The sequence below is a fragment of the Nicotiana tomentosiformis genome, chromosome 6 (genome assembly GCF_000390325.3).
Source record: "Nicotiana tomentosiformis chromosome 6, ASM39032v3, whole genome shotgun sequence".
Classification (NCBI taxonomy): Eukaryota; Viridiplantae; Streptophyta; class Magnoliopsida; order Solanales; family Solanaceae; genus Nicotiana; species Nicotiana tomentosiformis.
In genome coordinates this window covers 37277276-37292902 of record NC_090817.1, presented here as the reverse complement: position 1 = coordinate 37292902, position 15627 = coordinate 37277276, and positions in this window count along the sequence as shown.

The window sequence follows — 15627 nt, the reverse complement described above, 5'->3', positions numbered from 1 at the left end:
AACAGGATACACAAAGTATAAAAGATACATGACCTCGGGATGAAATGGGGCTCACCGAGTCTGCTAAGAAGATGATAATGTACCACTAACTGCGATCAACACTGTCTGCTATGTAACCACCTGCATCCATTTAAAGATGCAGCGCCCCCGGTAAAAGGGACGTTGGTACCATGGAATAGTACTAGTATGTAAAGCTAAAACACCATCTCAATAGAATGGACAATAATACAAGGGGGAAACAGTCATGAGTTCAATAAGAGCTTCAAAACAATACTAAAACATCAAGTAAGGATCACATAAGTTCTCAAGTCAATTTTTATCTTATTAGGTTGGGTAATCTTTAGTGCCATATGCCATAATCCACAATACCACTGTGTTCTTACACGGAATTCGATCTCGACCCGATCGGTTAGGTCATCTCATTTGAGACATCACCCATATCCACAACTTCAATTATCACTTCCAGCATAGTTACCACCATGTGTGCGGCATGGCGTCCGATCACGGCCCGATCGGCTAGGCCATCTCACTTGAGACATCAACCATAACCACAATTTCAACTATCTCACATCATAGTTCTTTCATATTCTTTGAATTCATTGGCACTAGTAATCGCGATTACAAAATCATTCTTGGCACTTGGCCGTATTTCATAATTTCAGTCCCCTTTTTTTACATTTAAATATCATTATCATAATCATTATCAACAACAATAAGGCTTCCCATTCAAGACAGTAAGTTCACATAACATAACAATTTGGGAATCTTAGGCACATAGAGGCTTTTCATATAATTTGGCATAACAACCTTTATTTCGAGCTTGACATGAATTCATAACATTTCTAACACATATTCCACATTTTTAACATATCCTCAAATGTCAAGATGACATGATAAAATTATTTAGAATAAATATTGAACATATATCCTTCGACACAACCACATTAGGAATAGCCAATTCAATAATGATCAAGGTCTTACTTCCAATTACATGAACACCGTGGAATTCAATTCTAAGAAGAAGGGGGTTTAGCCATACATACCTCAATTGAGCTTCCTTAAACTCTAAAATATTCCGGAATTCTTAGCAACTTCAATCTATTGTAGAAATATAACAAATTGAACTAAAATAGGAGGATGATTATGGTTCTAGCTTATTTGAGCATTTTATCAAACACTAGGTATGCATAAGGTTTCAAGGTCCTTTAATGGAGGATTCCATCATCCCAGAACCCAATCTTTACCATTTTTAGCTCAACAATCTTCCTACACTCTTTGATAACACATGCAAGAAAATAAACAACTCTCATACCCAAGAATTGTGTTGCTAATTTCCCATTATTAGACAAAATTCGAAATTAAGGGTTAGGGTGTAGAATCTTACCTCTAGGATGAAGACCTAGTGAGTTTCTCCTCTTAATCTTCCAAACCTTGAGCAAGAATTGAAGAATAATTATTGAAGAACACCTTCTCACTCTAGGACACTCTCTCTCACTCTAAAAATATTACATTTTAGGCGAAAATGACTTAACCCCTCTCAATACCCAGCCTTGGGGTTATTTAATGAGTTCCCACATGCGCGGCCGCGGATTTGGCCACGCACCTGAGGCAGAAACTCTCAAATATGCACGGCCGCGCATTGGCCGCGCATATGACACATGTCTAGTAAAATGGCCAACACTTTCTGTGTACATATCCAAATGACAAACGGTTTAATGCATTGGAAACTAGATTCAAAGAGCTTTAATTTGATAGGTTATACACCATATAAATCTGCATAACATGAGAGTTATGCTCGTTTGAAGCTAGATCTTGTGCATACTCACTTGAAAGTTTATCCCATCATATAATTTTCAACTTGACTTAGCCTTAGGGCTCTTCTTAAACCATAAACCATTCTTAATGCACCTCATACATATATTATCATCATCAATTGATATCACTCAAATTATCAGTCTTGTTCATACTTGAATTATTATAATTAGCACCCGCCAATCTTCTTAATGGTCTTAAAACACTTCGAAATTTTTTCAGGGGTGTTACATTCTCCCCCACTTAAGAACATTCATCCTCGAATATTTTACAAGTCATTATTAGGCTCAGTATTATCCTCCTTTCACCTTAACCATTTTCTTTAATCGTTCTTGACTTCATATAGATCTTAGATATTCTTCCAATATTTCAGCTTCCTTAAGGCCCCAAAATTTGGCTAACTCCCAAATATTTCAGAAATTTCGGCAGAATATCCTCTGCAATTGGGCCTAACCACCTACCATAGAATCACCAAAACCAGTCCTAACAACATATACATGAACCAATGATGCAACATAACATTAAAACAATGCCAACCGTGGCCTCACGAGCAGTATACTACCAAAAAGGAACACCTTTAACATAAGCTGCACAAATGATACGTAATTCATAGGGAACAATTTCATAGAATGATTACATAGCTATTCAAACAAATGAGGGTACTTTTTCTTCATATCTTCCTCAGCCTCCCAAGTGGCCTCTTCAACCTGCTGGTTTCGCCATAGCACTTTCACGGATGCAATTTCCTTCTTTCTCAACTTTCGAACTTGCCGATAAATAATAGAAACTGGAATCTCTTCATAAGTCAATTCTTCATTAACCTCAATAGTCTCAATCGGAACAATGACTGTCGGGTCTCCAACTACTTTCTTTAACATAGACACATGAAACACCAGGTGTACTAATGACATCTCAGGTGGTAGCTCAAGCTTGTACGCCACCTCACCGATCCTCTGAATGATTTTGTACGGTCCGACATACCTCGGACTCAATTTTCCTTTCTTACCAAATCGCATTACACCCTTCATGGGGGAAACTTTCAAGAATACCCAATCATCTTCTTGGAACTCCAAATCTCTACGACGAACATCCGAATAGGATTTCTGACGACTCTGAGCAGTCTTCAACTGCTCCTTAATGATTTTAACTTTTTCCATAGCCTGATGCACGAGGTCTGGCCCTATCAACTCTGCTTCCCCAATTTCGAACCACCCAATGGGAGATCTACATCTCCTACCATATAAAGCCTCGAACGGTGCCATCTGAATGCTAGCATGATAGCTATTGTTGTATGCAAATTCTATGAGTGGTAAATGATCATCCCAACTACCTTTAAAGTCTAGAGCACAAGCGCGCAACATATCCTCAAGCATTTGAATAGTCCGCTCTGCCTCCCTGTCAGTCTGCGGGTGAAAGGTTGTACTAAGATTCACCTGAGTACCCAAACCTTGTTGAAATTTCTTCCAAAAATTAGCAGTGAATTGTGCTCCCCGATCAGAAATGATGGAAACTGGGGTGCCATGCAACCTGACTATATCTTTGATATACAACTGAGCATGTTGTTCTGCTGTATCGGTAGCCTTAACCGGCAAGAAGTGTGCTTATTTTGTGAGTCGATCCACAATCACCCAAATCGAGTCAAACTTACGTGGAGTGCGTGGTAATCCTACCACAAAATCCATATTAATCATTTCCCACTTCCACATTGGAATTTCTATGTCCTGTGCCAACCTACTGGGCCTTTGGTATTCGGCCTTCACTTGCTGACAATTCGTACATCTTGCCACAAAGTCTGCCACATTCCTCTTCATATCATTCCACCAATAGTCAAGGGCATCTACAAACAACTCACCTATTTAGAGCGTGAGTGGTGCAAGCTTTCTAAAGGCAAATAGGAGGCTCGTTCCCATGGTGAGTGTCCCTCTTCTCCTGGTTGAATTTCCCTCTAAGTCATTTTTATTTCATCGTCATTCTGACTAAGTCCTTTCTTTTCACAGCTTTGCCCAAGACCGCCAGACTTCTAGAAATTACCGAGGTCGTGGCCTTATCCCCATCCGAAAAAACCCTCTACTTCGGTACAACCTACTACTGAATTTTCTGTGAAGAAGGATGACAAAACAAGAAAGAAAAAATGACAACATAATCCCTATAAACCTGTACGGCCAAAATAGACTCACCAACCGGAGTAGATACAGAGAACGGCTCATGAAGCTGTTCTGGTTCTATCCTAAATTCCATAGCAACATAAGGTGTGACATATGATAAAGTGGAACCGGGATCAATAAGAGCATATACATCATGAGAGTGGACAGTCAATATACTTGTGACAACATTTGGAGAAGCCTCTGAATTCTGGCGACCTCTCATAGCATAAAAACGGCTGGATCCTCTCGAACTCTGTGCTCCACCCCTAGCTGCACCACACCCTGCTTGTGCTAGGGTGCCTCGAGCTGGAGGGGGTGCTGAAGATGTAGCAGCTGGAGAACTGGATGGTTGTGTTGTGCCCCTGCCCACACCCTGGCGGGATACACGACATTCCCTCTGAATATGACCCCTCAATCCACACCCGTAACATACTGGCAGGTCCATGTAGCAGATTCCCAAATACATCATCCCACATTTGGGGCATGGGGACCTCCGCTGTTGCTGGAATCTCCCTCCTGATCGGCCCTGCTGGTGGGGTCCCCTGCTGCCTTGATTGGGCTGAAACGACCCGCCTACTGCTGACTAGCCCCTGCTAACGGTGCACTGGCTGAAGACTATGTAAAAGATTGGGATGGCCCTGTTGACCCTCCCCTGAAAGTTGATCTTCCCCCACCAAATGACTCCCCAAAGTTTCCTACGGGCCGGGCCTTGCTAGTACCCTCTCGCTCCCTTCTATTCTTTAACTTACGGTCCTCTGTAGCTTGAGAAAATGCTACCATTTTTTCATAGTTCATATCTGAATTCAAGGCAGCTGTAGCGGCTTCATTGATAACCAAGGGGCTAAGGCCCTGCACAAACTGGCGCACTCTAGCCTCCATAGTAGGCAACATTAGAATGGCATATTTTGACAGGCGCGCGAACACCATGTGATACTCCCACACACTCCTACTCCTTTGCTTAAGATTCTCAAACTCTACGGCACGAGATGCCCTAGTCTCGGCCGGCAAGAAATGGTCCATGAAAGCGTCAGCAAACTCGCTCCACCTTGTTGGAGGGCTCCCCTCCTCCCGAGAATCCTCCCACAGCTCAAACCAAGAATAGGCCACCCCTTTCAGGTGGTAGGCGACCAACTCCACTCCCTCTGTCTCAGTAGCGCGCATAACCCGGAGAGTCTTATGCATCTCATCAATAAAGTCCTATGGGTCCTCCTCGGGATTATCACCCGTGAACACCGAAGGATCCAACTGAAGAAACCTGTTCACCCTGGAACCACTAGAATCCCCTTGTTGGCTAAAAGAAGTGGGTGCAACATTTGATCTCTGGGCTTGAGAAGCCACTATCTGTGTCAGCATTTGGATAGATCCCCTAAGATCAACATCAGAAACACCAGAATTGGAAGCTGGGACTGAAGGTGGAACTGGTATATCAGTTGGTGGGACTGTTGTACCCTCAGTAGGTGTAGGGACAGGTGTGGTCTGATCAGTTGATGTTGAGTCAGGCAGTGTAGTAATTGGAGGAATGTTCTCACTCCTCGGGTGCTCAACCGCATCATCAATTATAGGATCAACTTTCACTCCTGAGGTGACATTGGCTCTTTGGCCAGTTCTTGCCTTCTTCTTAGGTTCCATGTACTGAAAATTAGAGCAACGTAGGAGTTAAAGGAGGAACAATCTTACAACCAGTTTTATCGCACGATCAAGAACATGAAAGAAGGGTATTATTCCTAAATGTCCATGCAGCATCCTAATTATAGATGTGGTCGACAACACACCGATAATAAGGACTCTACTAAAAATGACTCTGAGACATCCTAGGACACTTTAAAACCTTAGGCTCTCATACCAAGTTTGTCACGCCCCAAAATCGAGGAGCGCGACCGAGCAAGCCTTTTAAATTCTTTCTACACAATTCACCCATAATCAAGAAAAGACATGATTTCATAAATTATACAGCAAGAAGTTCATACATACGATGCTAAATCATTTGATTAGCCATTGCGCCTTTAAGTCTCAAAATACATATTTCTTATAGTTCGAATGGAACAAGTGATCAAACACAACATAACTGGTTTAACATTCCCAACAACCATATACAACCTACATAGTGTCTACGCAACCTCTAAAGATACAAAAGAGAGTAAAGATGGTGCCAGCAACAAGGCCCCGACTATACCTCAAACAGGATACATAAAGTATAAAAGATACATGACCCCGGGATAAAATGAGGCTTATCGAGTCTGCTGAGAAGATGATGATGTACCACTAACTGCGATCAACATTGTCTGCTATGTAACCACCTGCATCCATTTAAAGATTCAGCGCCCCCGGCAAAAGGGACGTTAGTACCATAGAATAGTACTAGTATGTAAAGCTAAAACATCATCTCAATAGAATGGACAATAATACAAGGGAGAAACAGTCATGAGTTCAATAAGAGCTTCAAAACAATACTAAAACATCAAGTAAGGATCACATAAGTTCTCAAGTCAATTTTCATCTTATTAGGTTGGGTAATCTTTAGTGCAATATGCCATAATCCACAATACCACCGTGTTCTTACACGGAGTCCGATCTCGACCCGATCGGCTAGGTCATCTAATCTGAGACATCACCCATATTCACAATTTCAATTATCATTTTCAGCACAGTTACCACCATGTGTGCGGCATGACGTCCGATCACGGCCCGATCGGCTAGGCCATCTCACTTGAGACATCAACGATAACCACAATTTCAATTATCTCACATCATAGTTATTTCATATTCTTTCGATTAATTGGCACTAGTAATCACGATTACAAAATCATTCTTGGCACTTGGCCGTATTTCATAATTTCAGTCCTCTTTTTCCACATTTAAATATCATTATCATAATCATTATCAACAACAATAAGGCTTCCCATTCAAGACAGTAAGTTCACATAACATAATAATTTGGGAATCTTAGTCACATAAAGGCTTTTCATACAATTTGGCATAACAACCTTTATTTCAATCCTGACATGAAGTCATAACATTTCTAACACATATTCCACATTTTGAACATATCCTCAAATGGCAAGATGACATGATAAAAACATTTAGATAAATATTGAACATATATCCTTCGACACAACCACATTAGGAATAGCCAATTCAATAATGACCAAGGTCTTACTTCAATTACATGAACACTGTGGAATTCGATTCTAAGAAGAAAGGGGTTTAACCCATACATACCTCAATTGAGCTTCCTTAAACTCTAAAATATTCCATAATTCTTACCAACTTCAATCTATTGTAGAAATATAACCAATTGAACCAAAATTAGGAAGATGATTATGGTTCTAGCTCATTTGAGCATTTTATCAAACACTAGGTGTGCATAAGGTTTCAAGGTCCTTTAATGGAGGATTCCAACATCGCACAACCCAACCTTTACCTTTTTAGCTCAACAATCTTCCTGCATTCTTTGATAACACATGCAAGAAAATAAAAAACTCTCATACCCAAGAATTATCTTGCTAATTTCCCATTCTTAGACAAAATTTGAAATTGAGGGCTAGGGTGTAGAATCTTACCTCTAGGATGAATACATAGTGAGTTTCCCTTCTTAATCTTCCAAAACTTGAGCAGGAATTGAAGAACAATTATTGAAGAACACCTTCTCACTCTAGGACACTCTCTCTCTCACTCTAAAAATATCAGATTGTAGGCCAAAATGACTTAACCCCTCTCAATACCAGGCCTTGGGGTTATTTAATGAGTTCCCACGTGCGCGGCTGCGGATTTGGCCGCGCATTGGTTGCGCACCTGAGGTAGAAACTCTTAAATATGTGCGGCCGCGTATTGGCCATGCATCTGGCCACGCATATGACACATGTACAGTAAAATGGCTATAACTTTCTGTATACATATCCAAATGACAAACGGTTTTATGCGTTGGAAACTAGATTCAAAGAGATTTAATTTGATAGGTTATACAACATATAAATCTGCATAACTTGAGAATTATGCTCGTTTGAAGCTAGATCTTGTGCATACTCACTTGAAAGTTTATCCCATCATATAATTTTCAACTTGACTTTGCCTTAGGGATCTTCTTAAACCATAAACCATTCTTAATGAACCTCATAAATATATTATCATCATCAATTGATATCACTAAAATTATCAGTCTTGTTCATATCCGAATTAATATAATTAGTACCCGTCAATCTTCTTAATGGTCTTAAAAAACTTCAAAATTTTTTCGGGGTGTTACAGGTTACCAAGGAACGGAGCTAACTGGCCATATCGGCCCGCCCAGATGGAATCCTAGTATCCGCCAGTACTTTGAACATGACCGTCTTCTTCCTGTCAGGGTCCACACTCGGGACGGGGAATTGTCTTTCGAGCTTTGGGCTCGAACTCGGCCCACCTGACCCTAACAGTGCATCCTTTTTCGGGATCTCCAGATGGCCAAAACTGGAGTAGTCTTCTAGCACGCCGACATCTATGCCTTCAAAAAACAAATTAAGAGCCTCACCTGCGACCCGCGAAGTCTCGTTCGGTTTTTTTGTAATAACCCGAGCCTCATCTAAAAGAGGATCAATGTGAGAAGGTGACTCTGGGACGTCAATGATGTAGGCGACCTCTTTCGAAACCGGAGTAGCTTCTTGAGGAGAAGTGGCCACATGTTCCTCCTCGGGATCCCTAGCTGAGAAGGATTCAGTTGTACGATCATCCCCTCTGGCGATTCTAGCTCTTGTGCGGCATCGATCGGCTCGTGGATGACGAACTCCATGTCATCATCCTCGGGGTAGTCCCTGAGCCGATAGATAGATTCAGGGTCTGGGACCCTGGTATGAGTATTTTTTGGTAGGAGTGTCCGAGGAATCAGGGGACCTTTTCTTCTTGGCCTCGGCAGGAGGGTCCGAGGAGTCAGGGGATATGCTCCTAAATTTGATGATGTTTATTCAACGTATATCTGAATTTTACGTTAACATAATTGTCCTCCTGAATAAGACATTTCAATATCCTCGACCCCCTAAGCTATCTCAACCCATGAAAGTATGATATACGTACTCCACGTGAATTTTTCAGTCTACTTGATATTTTTTAAAATAAAATATATATTTGTACATTTTTAAGTCCACTAACTATTTGGATCATCTTTTTCCGATTAAATTTGTAAAAAACTTGGAATAAAATTATTTTGGGTATAATTTTTACTTGGCTAAAGATAATAATATTCTAATCAAATTAATAATCATATTTGGCAGAAAAAAGAATAAATACACGGTTAAAATAAATAAATATTGCATCTAAGAAGATCTAAAAAATATGCAGATGGAACTTTATTATTTTGGCTAAAACTGATAAATTCCAACTAAATAGTTTGCAAATTTGACCCAAAAAATAAATACACAGTTAAAATAAATAATTAATGCGTGAAAAGAAGAAATACACATATTTTTCTAGAAAATAAACTATTTGAATTATGTTACTTTGGCTAAACCTTCTCTTTATTGGTCTAGAATAATGTAGTTTCAGTTGCATATTTGGCCCGGGAAAAAAAAATACATATTGGAACAAATAGCCGTTGTATCTAAAGAACAGAAAAAATGTAATAGGGATAAATATACAATGCATATATTAAAAAAAAAAAAAAAAAGAGAGAGAGAGAGAGAAATACAGTTGAAATTCGCGACACTTTCGACTACGGTAGAGTGACAGTTAAATATAACTCTCAAGTTCTTTTCGTTTTCCGAATGAAGCAGTCGGACATTTGATCAAATAGACAGCTAACTTCTCATCCCACAATTAATCGACTACGGTAGCGAAAACTTTTATGCGCAGATTTTTCTGCTAAAATATTACTTCTACTGTAGTCAAACGTAATTGTATATGATAAAATTAAATTACAAAAATATAAATATGTAGTTTTCGAAATTATGAGAATAGCGACTAAAAATCTATAGTCGGGCGGGGTAGTCATAAAAGGTGAGTTTTTGGTAGTGGAATAAATAAATTATCTTGTATTTGATTATGTAGCAAATATTAATTAAAAAATAACTCACTTGAAAGTTGATATTTTAATTTTTCTTTCCGCTTATGCGCCTAAAAGAGGGTGTATTCGCACTCTTTGCTATAAGCATTTAGAGGAACTAGACTATCAAATTACCAAATTCAAGAATACACTAAATAAAAATCAAGTTTAGAGGGATCTCGATCTATTTTGCCTTAATTTTATTACTAGAGAGCTTATTCATGCTGTTAGTGAATAGTGATTCTAGCTTGGTACTTACTAATTACTTGGCTGCAATTGGTTATCCAAATAATAAAACAAAACAAAAATGTCCGAAATTATGATTAAGCACAACAGTCTGGGCAGAGAAAGGATGTTGGAGTAGGGAGGTATATACGGTCGAAGTAAATTTCAGCCTTGGCATGTCCGGTATGGTTCGAAGGGTGATGTATCGAAGTAAGATCCCGAAGGGGGGACAAACTAACCTCGAACCCGGGGAGGCCGGTCCGTGTCGAGATTGATATCATAATCAAACTCGAACAAGAATCGAACCATGACGCAGGTAGACCTATCGTGCCGATAATCCAAAGACCAACCAACATTGACCTGGAATCAATTCGAGGGATCGAACCAGGATCGGGCTCGAACCAAGATCACAAGTTCGAGCCGAAATCAAGCTCGAACCAAAATCGAGGATTCTAAGCAAGATCGAGCTCGCAGACAAAAGCCGTTGCAATCTCACTAGAGGGAATCTTGGCAGAAATTATGGAAAAACTGACTTATCATGGGTCTCCCACTGAATGTTTATTTTATTATGCTTGGAGCCGAATCCCTCCACTATAAAAGGGCTTGGTTATCATTTCTGTAGGACAGATTTTTCTGAGACTTATATTGTAATGAAAGTATTATATTCCTCTATAGTAAAGAATGGCTCTTCCAGTTTCTTAGATTGATTCTATTTGTCGAATCCTAAGGTTCACTGTTCTTGATTGCCTTGTCCAGATTGCATTCTCTCCAATCTACATTCACATTTTATTTATCCTTGCATATTATATTAAGTTGTGCCATATATCTTCGGAACTGCGTACAAATTCAACTCTATCCATTTTTCGGGTAAATAGTTTGGCGCCCACCGTGGGGCCGAGGATAACAGTGGTCATTTGATACAAATCTAAAAAAGAACACGCCATTGTGCTTCGCACTTATTTCCGAAAACATCTTCAATTTAGGGTCAGCTACGAATAGCCACCGATCGAATGGCTTCACCGATCGATTACGAAGCCGGCCTTCAAGATGAAACCAACAACTTGGCATCACCCGAGGCTCGAATCGAAGTACCCAAAATTCGAGCCGAAATACCACTGTATGTCAATTAACAAATAGCTTTGGATGCGAACCAGCGTTCCGAACCGGAAAGAAGCATTCATGGCGGTACTCGATCTGTAGCCCAAGACACCCAAAACCCAGGAAAAATCGGGGCCAGTTTACGCATGATCTTCGAGATGTTGCAAGCCCAACAAGTAGTGATAGCTCAGCTACAGAGCCAAACTCGCGCACAAAGCAGGCCGGTTTTCAATCCACTTCGAGAAGTCACCCCCAGAACAGAGCCCGCTATAGTGAAATCTAACGAGCAAGAATCGGGGACTACTCCCAGAATCACTAAATTGCTCGAGGAACTCACAAAACGAGTCGAAGCCAATGACGAGAGGGTGGAAATGTACAATGCCAGGGTCGACCAAATCCCGGGGGCTCCACTAATGATAAAGGGGCTTGATTCAAAAAAATTCATATAAAAGCCTTTTCCGTCGAGTGCGGCACCGAAGCCAATCCCCAAAAACTTCCGTATGCCCAAAATTCCCAAATATAACAGTACGACCGATCCTAACGAACATGTCACCTCTTACACATGTGCCATAAAAGGCAACGATTTGGAAGACGATGAGATTGAATCCGTGCTGTTGAAAACGTTCGGGGAGACCCTCTCGAAAGGAGCTATGATCTGGTACCACAATTTACCGCTGAATTCCATTGATTCTTTTGCCATGTTAGCAGATTCATTCGTAAAAGCACATGTTGGTGCCATAAAGGTTGCAACGAGGAAATCAGACATCTTCAAAGTAAAGCAAAGGCAGGGAGAAATGCTGAGGGAATTCGTATCCCGATTTCAAATGGAACGCATGGAATTACCCCCCGGTCACAGACGACTGGGCCGTACAAGCTTTCACCCAAGGGTTGAACGAGCTAAGTTCGATAGCATCACATCGGCTGAAACAAAATTTGATCGAGTATCCAGCGGTAACTTGGGCAGATGTGTACAACCGATATCAATCGAAAATTAGGGTCGAGGATGATCAGTCGGGGGCCCCGCACGGACCCGTTCATCAGAACAAGACAGTTATTAATCAAAAGCAGATCGATAGAGAACAAAGGTCGAACAGAGACCGATATCGACCATACGTCGCAGATCGGGTGAACAACGGTTCAGCACGCAACGCAGTTCGGAACAATCAAAGAATTGATCGAGGACAAAATTCTCGGGGGCTTATGAGTAAGAGCGGCTTCGATAAATATGTCGAGCCTATAGAAGCACCTCGATTATCAGAATATAACTTCAGCGTTGGTGCATCCGCTCTCGTGTCGGCCATCGGATGCATCGAAGACACTAAATGGCCTCGACTAATGCAGACCGATCCTGCCCGAAGAAATCCCAATCAAACGTGTGAATATCATGGTACCCATGGCCACAGAACGGAAGATTGCAAGCAACTAAGAGAGGAAATAGCTCGCTTATTTAACAAACGGCACCTTCGGGAGTTTCTGAGTGATAGGGAAAAGAGCCATTTTAGAAGTAAGGATTTCAGCAAGCAAAACGAGCAAGAAGAATCGCAGCACGTCATCCACATGATCACCGGCGGCATCGATACCCCTCGGGGACCAATGCTTAAACACACTAAAACATCGATGGTGAGGGAAAAGCGATCTCGGACTCAAGATTACGCACCCATGGGGACTCTGTCCTTTGGTGATGGAGATGCAGAGGGGGTCATCCAACCTCATAACGATGCGCTGGTAATATCCGTACTCGTAAATAAAACTAAAATTAAGCGTGTGTTAATCGATCCAGGTAGCTCGGCCAACATCATCCGATTGAAGGTAGTGGAGCAGCTCGGCCTATAGGATCAGATCGTACCCGCAACTCTGGTCCTAAACGGGTTCAATATGGCATGCAAAAACACCAAAGGTGAGATAGTCCTACCAATAAACGTGGCCGGAACCATCCAGGAAATAAAGTTTCACGTGATCAAAAATGATATGAGATATAACGCCCTTTTCGGAAGGCCATGGATCCACAACATGAGAGCTGTGCCTTCGACCCTACACCAGGCCCTCAAATTCCCGACGTCGGGAGGTGTCAAAATGGTGTATGAAGAACAACCAGCCGCGAAAGAAATGTTCATCGTCGACAAAGCTAAACCAGTGTCCTCACTTTCGCCGATAAAAGGATCTGGCTCGGAAGGAGAACGGGACACCAAATAGCAATCACAGACATCGGCTTCAACCCAGCCAGATGACTAGAAAATTGAAGAGAATGGAGATCAAAGGGTCCCTCGATCTTTCGTGATTCCCGATGGCTCCGACGCCCTGAACTCAGGAAGAAACTCGTTCAATTTCTTATCAATAACATCGATTGTTTTTCCTGGTCCCATTTAGATATAACAGGGATCTCGCCGGACATAACGACGCATCAGCTAAGTTTGGACCCCAGGTTTAGACCGGTGAAGCAAAAGAGAAGACCCCAGTCCGATAGAAAGCACGCATTCATAAAGGACGAGGTAACCAAGCTTCTCAAAGTAGGGTCCATTCGGGAGGTGAAATATCCCGAATGGTTAGCCAACATAGTTGTAGTCCCTAAAAAAGGGGACAAACTTAGAATATGCGTGGATTATAAGGATTTGAACAAAGCGTGCCCCAAAGATTCCTTTTCGTTGCCCAATATCGATCGCATGATCGGTGCCACGACCGGCCACGAGATCCTCACTTTTCTCGATGCCTATTCCGGGTATAATCAAATACAGATGAACCTGGAGGACCAGGAAAAAATCTCATTTGTCACCAAATATGGAACGTATTGTTATAATGTGATGCCCTTCGGGCTAAAAATGCAGGGGCTACTTACCAACGCCTAGTGAATAAAATGTTCGAAGAACAAATAGGAAAATCAATGGAAGTTTATATTGATGACATGTTAGTCAAGTCCCTGCGCGCAGAGGACCATTTAATTCATTTGCAGGAAACGTTCGAGATTTTAAGGAAATACAAAATGAAGCTCAACCCCGAGAAATGTGCTTTCGGGGTTGGTTCGGGCAAGTTCCTCAGCTTCATGGTATCACATCGAGGAATAGAGATTAACCCCGATAAAATCAAGGCCATCGAAGACATCATCGTTGTAGACAGCATGAAGGTTGTACAAAGGCTATCAGGTCGGATCGCCGCCTTAAGCCGGTTCATCTCAAGATCATCTGATCGAAGTCATAAATTTTTCTCTCTACTCAAAAAGAAGAACGATTTTTCTTGGACCCCGGAGTGCCAACAAGCATTAGAGGAACTAGAACGATATCTATCAAGCGCACCACTGCTTCACACTCCAAAAATAGATGAGAAACTTTATTTGTACTTGATAGTATCGGAAGTCGCCGTAAGCGGTGTCCTAGTTCGAGAGGAGCAAGGTACGCAATTCCCCATTTATTATACGAGTCGAACCTTAGGGGAGGCGAAAACTAGATATCCGCTCCTAGAAAAGTTGGCGCTTGCACTGATAAGCGCCTCAAGGAAGTTAAGGTCGTACTTTCAATGTCATCCCATATATGTATTGTCCATTTACCCGCTTCGTAATATTTTGCACAAACCCGAGTTATCAGGCCGACTGGCCAAATGGGCCGTCGAACTCAGTGGGTACGATATTGAATATCAACCCTGCACGGCCATCAAGTCTCAAGTTTTAGCAGACTTCGTGGCCGATTTCACACCAGCCCTCATACCCGAAGTCGAAAAAGAACTGTTGAAATCAGGTACATCATCGGGGGTATGGATCCTTTTTACGGACGGGGCTTCGAACGTAAAAGGGTTCGGGCTGGGCATAGTTTTGAAACCACCCACGGGTAGCATTATCAGGCAATCTATTAAAACTATCAGGTTGACTAACAACGAGGCCGAGTATGAAGCCATGATTGCAGGTCTCAAGCTAGCTAGAAACTTGGGAGCAGAAGTCATCGAAGCCAACTGCGACTCCTTGCTGGTGGTGAGTCAAGTAAACAAAACCTTCGAAGTTCAAGAAGGTAGAATGCAGAGGTATTTAGATAAACTGCTTATCACTTTGCGCCATTTCAAACAATGGACTTTACGGCATGTACCACGGGAACAGAATAACGAGGCCGACGCGCTTGCGAATTTGGGGTCATCGGTCGAGGTAGATGATACGGGCTCGGGGAATGTTGTTCAACTTTCGAGATCGGTAATCGAAGAAGGTCATGCCGAAATAAATTCTACAAGCTTAACCTGGGATTGGAGAAACAAGTATATTGAATATTTGAAAAGCGGAAAACTCCCATCAGACCCTAAAGATTCCAGAACCCTACTGACCAAAGCTGCTCGATTCACTCTGGCTTTAGACAGAACACTGTA